Below are 8,489 nucleotides of genomic sequence, written 5' to 3' on the forward strand. Positions count from 1 at the left end.
GGAAAGGCGGATATACAGAGAGGAGAGACAGAGAGGAAGATCTTCTGTCCGATGATTCACTCCCCAAGTGAGCGCAACTGGCCGATACTATGCCGATCCGAAGCCAGGAGCCTCTTCCGGGTCTCCCACGCGGGTGCAGGTTCCCAAAGCTTTGGGCCGTCCTCGACTGCTTTCCCAGGCCACAGGCAGGGAGCTGGAAGGGAAGCGGGGCTGCCGGGATTAGAACCGGTGCCCATATGGGATCCCGGGCGTGCAAGGCGAGGACCTTTAACCACTTGCACCACCGCGCCGGGCCTGATTTATTTATTTTTATTACAAAGTCAGACATACCGAGAGGAGGAGAGACAGAGAGGAAGATCTTCCGTCCGATGATTCACTCCCCAAGTGAGCACAAGGGCCAGAGCTGCACTGATCTGAAGCCAGGAGCTACAAACTCTTCCAGGTCTCCCATACAGGAGCAGGGTCCCAAGGCTTTGGGCCTTCCTTGACTGCTTTCCTGGCTACAAGCAGGGAGCTGGATGGGAAGCGGGGCCGCCGGGATTAGAACCATTGCCCTCATAGGATGCCCACACGTTCAAGGTGAGGACTTTAGCTGCTAGGCCACTGTGCCAGGCCCCCCAAAAAGTTTTTTTTTTTTTTATGATTTAAAAAATTGTTTTCCTTGAAAGAGCTACAGAGAAAGATGGGGACACACACAGACAACTGTTTCACTTGCTAGTCCACTTCCCAAATGGTTACAACAGGCACAGCTCAGCTCATCTGCAATTGGGAGCCAAGAGCTTCTTTGGGGTCTGCCACACGAGTGTAGGAGCTCAAGGAGTTGGGCCTTCCTCTGCTGCTTTCCCAGGTCATAAGCAGGGAGCTGGATTGGAAGCGGGGCAGCTGGGACTTGAACCAGAGCTCAAATGGGATACCCGTGCTGCAGGTGGAGGATTAGCTAGCTGTACCACCCTGTGACACTGGATCACTGCTAATGTTTAATAATAATAATAGTAATAAAAAAGCAGAATGGGGACCACACTTCCAGGAGTTACAGAATCAGCCTTTGTAAGAAGCACTGGGTGGTTCTGCTGAAGTGGTGCTATTCTACGCTTTGAGATCTGAGGGAAGACACCATGAGGGAAATACCACTGCTTGTCTGTTATTTCAGGGGTTTGTCGGTAACTTACTCTGATCGTGCTCTAGTGGCGTGGGTGACGTTACCTCCATTTTGTAGATTAAGAACTCAGGTTTGGGTTTGAACCTAGAACTGTTTCAAGGCCCAGGAACCTTTCCTTCTGGTTACTACTACAAAGACCAGTGGAGGCCCAGAAAGTTTAAAATGCGCCAGTTCAATGATCCAGACAGCATTGCAGAATGCCTACAGGGAAAAATGGTGTATTTATTTGGTGACTCAACAATCAGGCAGAGGTTTGAATACCTCACCACCTTTGTTCACATTCCCTTTCAACTGTTAACTTGTTACACTTCAGTAGAGCAATTTTTTGAGTCATTAAGTGTGATAAGCTTCTCCTGAAAAATAAAGCCAGGGTTACATATTATGATTACAAATTAATAGTTTGTTTTAGATATGTTCTCAATGATAAATATAGGAGTGTCATTATTATTCAAAACTACAACATCCAAAATTCTTTTAACCTTTATGTAATGAATAGTAACATTTGAGGCTATGTTCTTGCATTTTGGGGGTAAGATTTATTGATTGATTTATTTATTTTGAAACATTTCTTTTTATTTGAAAGGCAGATTTTAACAGAGAAGCGGAGAGAGAGAAAGGGAAAGAGAAAGAGAGCAAGAGAGAGACTTTCTATCTACTAGTTCACTCCCCAAATGGCTGAAATGACTAGAGCTAAGCTGATCTAAAGCCAGAGCGAGGAGTCTCATCGGATCTCCTATGTGAGTGTAGCAGCCCAAGAACTTGAACCACCCTCTTCTGGTTTCCTGGGTTGTAAGCAGGAAGCTGGATTGAAAGTGGAGCAATGGGATACAAACTGGCACCCATATAGGATGCCAACACTGCAGGCAGAGGGTTAGCTTGCTAAAGTACCACAGTGGCACAGATTCTTTTTTTTTTAAGGTTTGTTTATTTATTTTTACTGCAAAGTCAGATATACAGAGGAGGAGAGATGGAAAAGAAAATCTTTGATCCGACGATTCATTCCCCAAGTGACCATAACAGCCAGAGCTGCACCAATCCATAGCCAGGAGCCAAGAACTTCTTCAAGGTCTCCCATGTGGGTACAGGGTCCTAAGGCTTTGGATTGTCCTTGACTGCTTTCCCAGACCACAAGCAGGGAGCTGGATGGGAATTGGGCTGCTGGGATTAGAACCAGCCCTCGTATGGGATCTTGGCACATTCAAGGCAAGAACTTTAGCTGCTAGGCCACCATGTCAGGCCCAGGTTCGGATTTGTGTGTTTAATTTAAGGGCAGAGAGAGGCAGACAGAGTGAGAGAGATCGCCCATCTTCTGATTCATTCCCCAAAGGGTCCCAGCAGCCCGGGGTGGGCCAGACTCAAGCCAGGAGCCAAGAACTCCATCTAGAACTTTCACAGGAGTGAAAGAGATCCAAGTACTTGGTCCATCTTCACTGCTTAGGAAGTTGGATCAGAAGTGGAACAGCTGGGACTTGAACCAGTGCTCATATGGGATTTTGGTGTTACAGGTGGTGACTTGTTCCACAATGCTGGCTTCTTGCAGGTGTTTTAACCATGGTTGCAGAACCCAAGGACATCAATTTGTTAGGTGCTGCAGCTGTGGATTCAACCTACTGCAGATCAAAAATCATTTAATAAAACGTGCTGGAAATGTACAAACTTTTTTTTCTTTATTTTCTTAACAGTATAGTATGATACCTGTTTACGTTTATTTTGTTCTTTGGTATAGTAATCTAGAGGTGATTTAAGTTACATGGAAGGATATATGTGCAAAGAATATACCATTTTATTAAATAGTTCCTTTTCATTTTATCTGGAGGATAGAGTGATCTCCCAATAGTAGGGGCTAGCCTAGGCCGAAACAGGGACTTCAGTCTGGATCTGCATGGGTGGCGGGGACACAAGTGCCTCAACTATTGTCTTTTATCTCCCCAAGTATACGTTAGAAGAAAGCTGGATGGGAAGCAGAGTTGGGACTGAAGCAGGCCTCTGGTATGGGATGTGGATACGCCAGGAGATTTCTAACCACTGTGGTGAACAGCTGACTCTGGGTCATTTTAGATAAGGAGTTTGAGCGTCTGGAGTTGGTATGCTGGGCAGCAGTAGAGGATTTCTGGAACCAATTCCAGTGGCTGCTGAGGGCTGACTTGTGCAATCATAAAGAATGTCATTCAGATCTATGTCTTATTTAACAGAGTATAAATAGTTTTGTATGTTAGTCTTCATAATATCACTATAAAGTTGACCTGACAGTCCTGCAGGTTGTGCTATCATTTTGGTACAAATTGACCAGTATGGCTGGACATGTAAGCTTCTAATAAAGTATGAATAAGGTGTTAGAACTGTAATTTGCATATACTTCCATTGGGTTAAAATACAGATTTTTATTTTGGAGCAGCAGTATTTAACTCAGCAAACTTTATTTAAATGTTTAAAATATACACTTCCATTGGATTAAAATAAAAATCTTATTTAGGAGCAACAATATTAATATAAGTGAATATCATATTTCAGATAGCAGGTGATTGCTTGGTGCTTTGTGAAAGGGAGAATCCATAATTTGCAGCCCCTTGTATGCAAATTACATTTTAGAGAAGTTAATTTATCAAATGTCATCTTTAGCAAATGCCAAACAGTCCTTTGGTTTTCCAGTATCCACTTTATCATTCTGAATAATCGTAATTTTCTTAAGTACTTGACTGACAATTCCTGGCCTCAGCTGGTAAGTTTCACATTGATAAATCAGGGTGCTCGGTAAGGATAAATATGGTAAATCTTTACATAGTCATGTGTTAAATGCCAGAAATGAGTCTGTTTTTGGAACCTGTTAAAGGAAATGGAAATACATTTTGTACAGGGAAATCAGCACTCAAGGGGAACGGCAGAAGTAATCCTTAGCCCTTCCCCCACTGAAGCTGCTGCCCTGTACTTTATCCTTGTGGGATCTGGGTCAAGCCAGCTTTTTAATATTAGCTTATCACTAATGTCAGAAATCCTGAACTAGGCATATTCCAGATTTGTGTACAACGAAGTCTTCACTCACTCAGTGTTCAGTAAGTAAATAGGATTTCCACTTTGCTGTTTGCTCTTTGACAGGGGGACCATAGTTTCTGAGTGAGGGGGGCTGCTGGGAATCCTGGGGGACTGGGACATGGAGAAGATTAAAAGAGTTGTTGAGGGCAGAAACTCGGAAGCTGGAAGAGCACAAAATTCACATCCCCAATCTAACGTGTTTCTTGGAAGTGCCCTGAGATTTTAACATTATGAAGAGCATGAACTCGCATGTGTCTGATTTCCTTTTTAATGTTCTGTGTTAAGTGAGAGCGAGTCTCTGAAGTTTAAGGACCTGTTGAGTAGTTCTGCATGCCCCTTCCTACTGGAGGGCCCCACAGCCATCATTTCCTGGCTAATTACAAAACTGGATTGGAACAATGTCAGAAGATGAATTTTAAAAACTGGAACCCGCTGAAAGGTTACAGTAGCATGTATCCCACAAGGAAAAGAAGTGACAGAGAAAGAAAATGTCCAGGAGAAAGCTTCTCAGGGCTGTGCAAGCGCTTATTTACTGTTTGAATCTTCCCTCCATCATCGCCCTCCCCCATAAAAAGTAAACCGAGGTTCCCATGACGAGGCTTCTTCGGGAGGCAGATTCAGGATCCTCTGTTTTGTCAATGAAAAGCACAGACTTTAGACAAGTGCAGTAAAAGCTCCACTTCCCGACCTCCCTCCCTGGTCCCAGTCCAGGCCCACATTTAGGAGCTGTAACAGAAAGGCTAGGTAGGAGCTGGCTAAGGAGGAGGCGGTATTCACGGGCACATTTAAAAAAAAGTGTCCTGAAGAAAAAGGGTTTAGTTTCTAGACGCTGCCTGCCTCTGATTCCGCCTCGCGGTTCCAGTCCAGGTCTTGGAGCTGGCCGGCAAGGGGAATGTCCGGGACTCGGGTCGGTACCTTTTCGGCCTGGGAATTTCCAGGGTGCAGAAAAAAATCCACGAGTCTCGTCCCCGCCGCCCCCTCGCCACCCCCTGCGCGGTGCCCACGCACCCTTGTCGAGCGAGGATGAAGCAGATTCTTAGCTCCCCGCCCCTCGGCCCGTACTCCCATGGCAAACCCTATAAAGGGAGCAGGGGCCTGGGCCCGAGCCTTCTGCTGCCACGGGGTCCGACGGCGAGTGCTTGGAGCAAAAAGCTGCCTAGCTGCTGCTTATCATGTAACCTCAAAAGGAAACTGATCATCCTCAGACTCACGTACTTGCCATGTTACCGCTGATTACTGCTGGAAACAGTTGATTTGCTTTTACGCATTTGTATGACTTGATTCTTCAATCATAAAGGTACATTCTCATTATTTGATATTTAGTCTAAAAAAGTATCTGAACTGAATGCTCAACACCACCCTGCGCTGACCTCCCCCCATCCCTTTTCCCGTTTCTAGTTCTCATCCCTGAATCACTTTCTGATGTGGGAATAATGGTACTTACTTTGGGGTGAAATATTGAGGGGCAGAGTTTTTGGGGAAAGAAATCTGGGATGTGTTTGGTGATGCCATGAATGGTGTCTTCCCCGGAGACTTGGAAACACTAAGATGCTAGTGCCAGAGAGGAACTGGAGGCGTGAGTGTAGCATAAATGCAGTGTAACGCGGTGTCTTCAGTCTTAATGTGGAACTATGATTCCCACAGAATAGAGGTCTCCTGTTGGGTCTGCTTTGTGGGTTTAGAGGTATGCTTCCTCACGCAGGGGAGTTGTGAAACTATGTTTATGGGAAAATGTAGTTAAGCAGATTGAAATACTTTGTAAACTGTCCTCATTCACTCTGATATAAAATTAAAATCTGTGAATGACTTTTAAATGAGTGAATGAAGAAAACCTGGACTCAGATGACTTGGCTGGACCCCCTAGACTGAAAATAATCTGCCTCAAGTGTTTTAATGGATTTCGTGAGAAATTGAGCTCATTCATCTGGGATAGAATTTCTCTCCCCTGCAATTAGTGAACTGGTTGTAGTGAGGGAGAGAGTTGTCGTAAGGAGCATGGCATCTATTATGTACATTTTAAACATTTGCTCATAAGTATTTCATTGGTTTGAATCTGGTGTCTAGAGAAAATACATTATTTGGCTGGTGGAGTATTTTTTGCCTCTCCTAGAAGGTTATTTAGACAGAGAAACCTAGGTTTATTCACCACTCTGAGTAATTCTGATGAAAAATAGGACTGACCACACAGAACACTGAGCAAGGAAGACATCCCTGGAATATGTATTTATTTGTTTTATTTTGGCACGACCACACCTCTCCGGCTCTTGTTTACATTATCTTACTTAGGCTGAGGAACGGCAGTCAGTTTGGGAGGAGCTCTGCACAGTCACCGAGGGGCGAGATCTTGCGGCTGTTTGAGGCCAGCCAATTGCTCCTAGGAATCCCCTGTTCCTTTGGCTCCTACCTGGCACTGATCTGGTGGCCTCTTAGTGGCCCCTGTTCCTCTTCCGGGTTAACAGGAAGGTCAGAAGGATCCAGGCTGAATTCTACCTTTTGGCTTTTTGGGCCTGATGCTCCACTCCCCAGAGTGAGAAGGGCACTTCTCTCTAATCACCTAGTACTTAGGTGTTATCTGGGCCATACTGAGTCAAAGTGGAGAGTGGGATGTTTGCTTGCTAAAATTCTTGTGTTTCTTAATCCTTTTTCTTTCTTTCTTTCTTTTTTTCTTTTTTTTTTTTTTTAAAGATCTGTTTATTTATTTAAAAGGCAGAGTTATAGAGAGGGAGAGAGAGGGAGAGAGCGGTCTTCCATCTGCTGGTTGCTCTCCAGATTGCTGCAATAACCATGGCTGGGCCAGGCTGAAGCCAAGAGGCAGGAACTTCACGTTGTTCTCCCATATCAAGGGCTCCAACACTTGGGCTCTTTTTTTGTTCTAGGCACATTAACAGGGAGCTAGTTTGGAAATGGAACATCTGGGACTCAAATGAGCACCCATGTGGGATGTTGGGGATATCCCAGGAAAAAGCCTTACCACCATGCCACAGTGCTGGCCTCTAACCAAAAACATTCTAAAGAGATCTATTCGTTTATTTAAATGCAGAATTATGGAGAGAGGGGGAGGGAGATAGAGTTATTCCATCTGCTGGTTTGCTTCCCACATGGCCACAATAACCATGGCTGGGCCAGGCTAAAGTTAGAGGCCAGATTTTTCCTCCAGGTATCCCATGTGGATGCAGAGGCCCAAGCTGTCATGGATCATTCTTTACTGCGTTACCAGGTGCATTATTAGGGAACTGGTTTGAAAAGTGGTTTTGAACCCATACCCATATGGGATGCCAGTGTCACAGGCAGTGACTTTACCCACTATCCACAAAGCTGGCTTCTTAACCAGTTTCTAAAGTTACCACTAAAGTACTCTGAACTTATAAGCATTTAATTATGGTTTGTTGTGACCTAAGATTGTTTAGCTGTTCAGTTTGTTTTTAAGGTCATTTTTTGAATTTCCACTGCTTTCCAAGGGAAGAGGACACAAAAGCACATCTAAGAGGGGAAATTCAGCTGTCTGCTGACTTTCGGGTTATGTAATTTCTCAGGGGCCCTGACAGTCTCTAGTCTCCTCATGGTTTTGGTGAAGAGTTTCATTAAATGATGAAAGCACTTCCTGTCCCTTGAACTTGGGACTGTCGGTGAGGTAAAACACTTTCCTTTCAAACTTAGTGAATGAAACTATTTTACTGTTGTGGGGTGCTAGTGGATTGTGAGTGAACTGGTAGACATTTGGGGAGCTAGCAAGCAAGATCTCATTTGATCCTCATCATAGCAATTGAGGCAGGTGTAATTAGCCTTTATTGTGTAGTTGAGAAGATTAAGGTTCAGGATTAGGAGATGGCTAAGAGGCAGAACCTGGATTTATCACCAGCCCACCATGATATGAGCACAGACCACAGTGGGGGAGAATCAGCTTCTTTCCCAAACTCTGAATTTCCTAAAGTCCTTCTTTCCTACTTACGCTCGGCCACCACCTACTCCCACCTCAGACTTGACTGGTTCTAATTGGCAATCACACAACCCCTCATATTTTAAGAAGACCCCAGGAAAATCTTTCACTCTTCAAAAAGTGAAACAGATGGTGGTGGAGGGGTGAATGTTTCGGAGAGAGGCATCCTTTTACCATTAGCCACTTGTGGAGACAGAAGCAGGATTACAGAGGGACGTTTCCTGTTGCCTGTTTAGCTTGCACAGTGCTGGGAAGCTGAACACTGGAAGAATAGTCCTAGTCACATCACAGGTGGAGGACCCGCTGCTGTTTCTGACGGGGGGAATCTCAGGCACCTGACAAACCCATTCACTAGCTCTCTGC

This window comes from Ochotona curzoniae, unplaced genomic scaffold (assembly GCF_017591425.1).
Source record: "Ochotona curzoniae isolate NIBS_2020 unplaced genomic scaffold, NIBS_Ocur_1.0 patch350, whole genome shotgun sequence".
NCBI lineage: Eukaryota > Metazoa > Chordata > Mammalia > Lagomorpha > Ochotonidae > Ochotona > Ochotona curzoniae.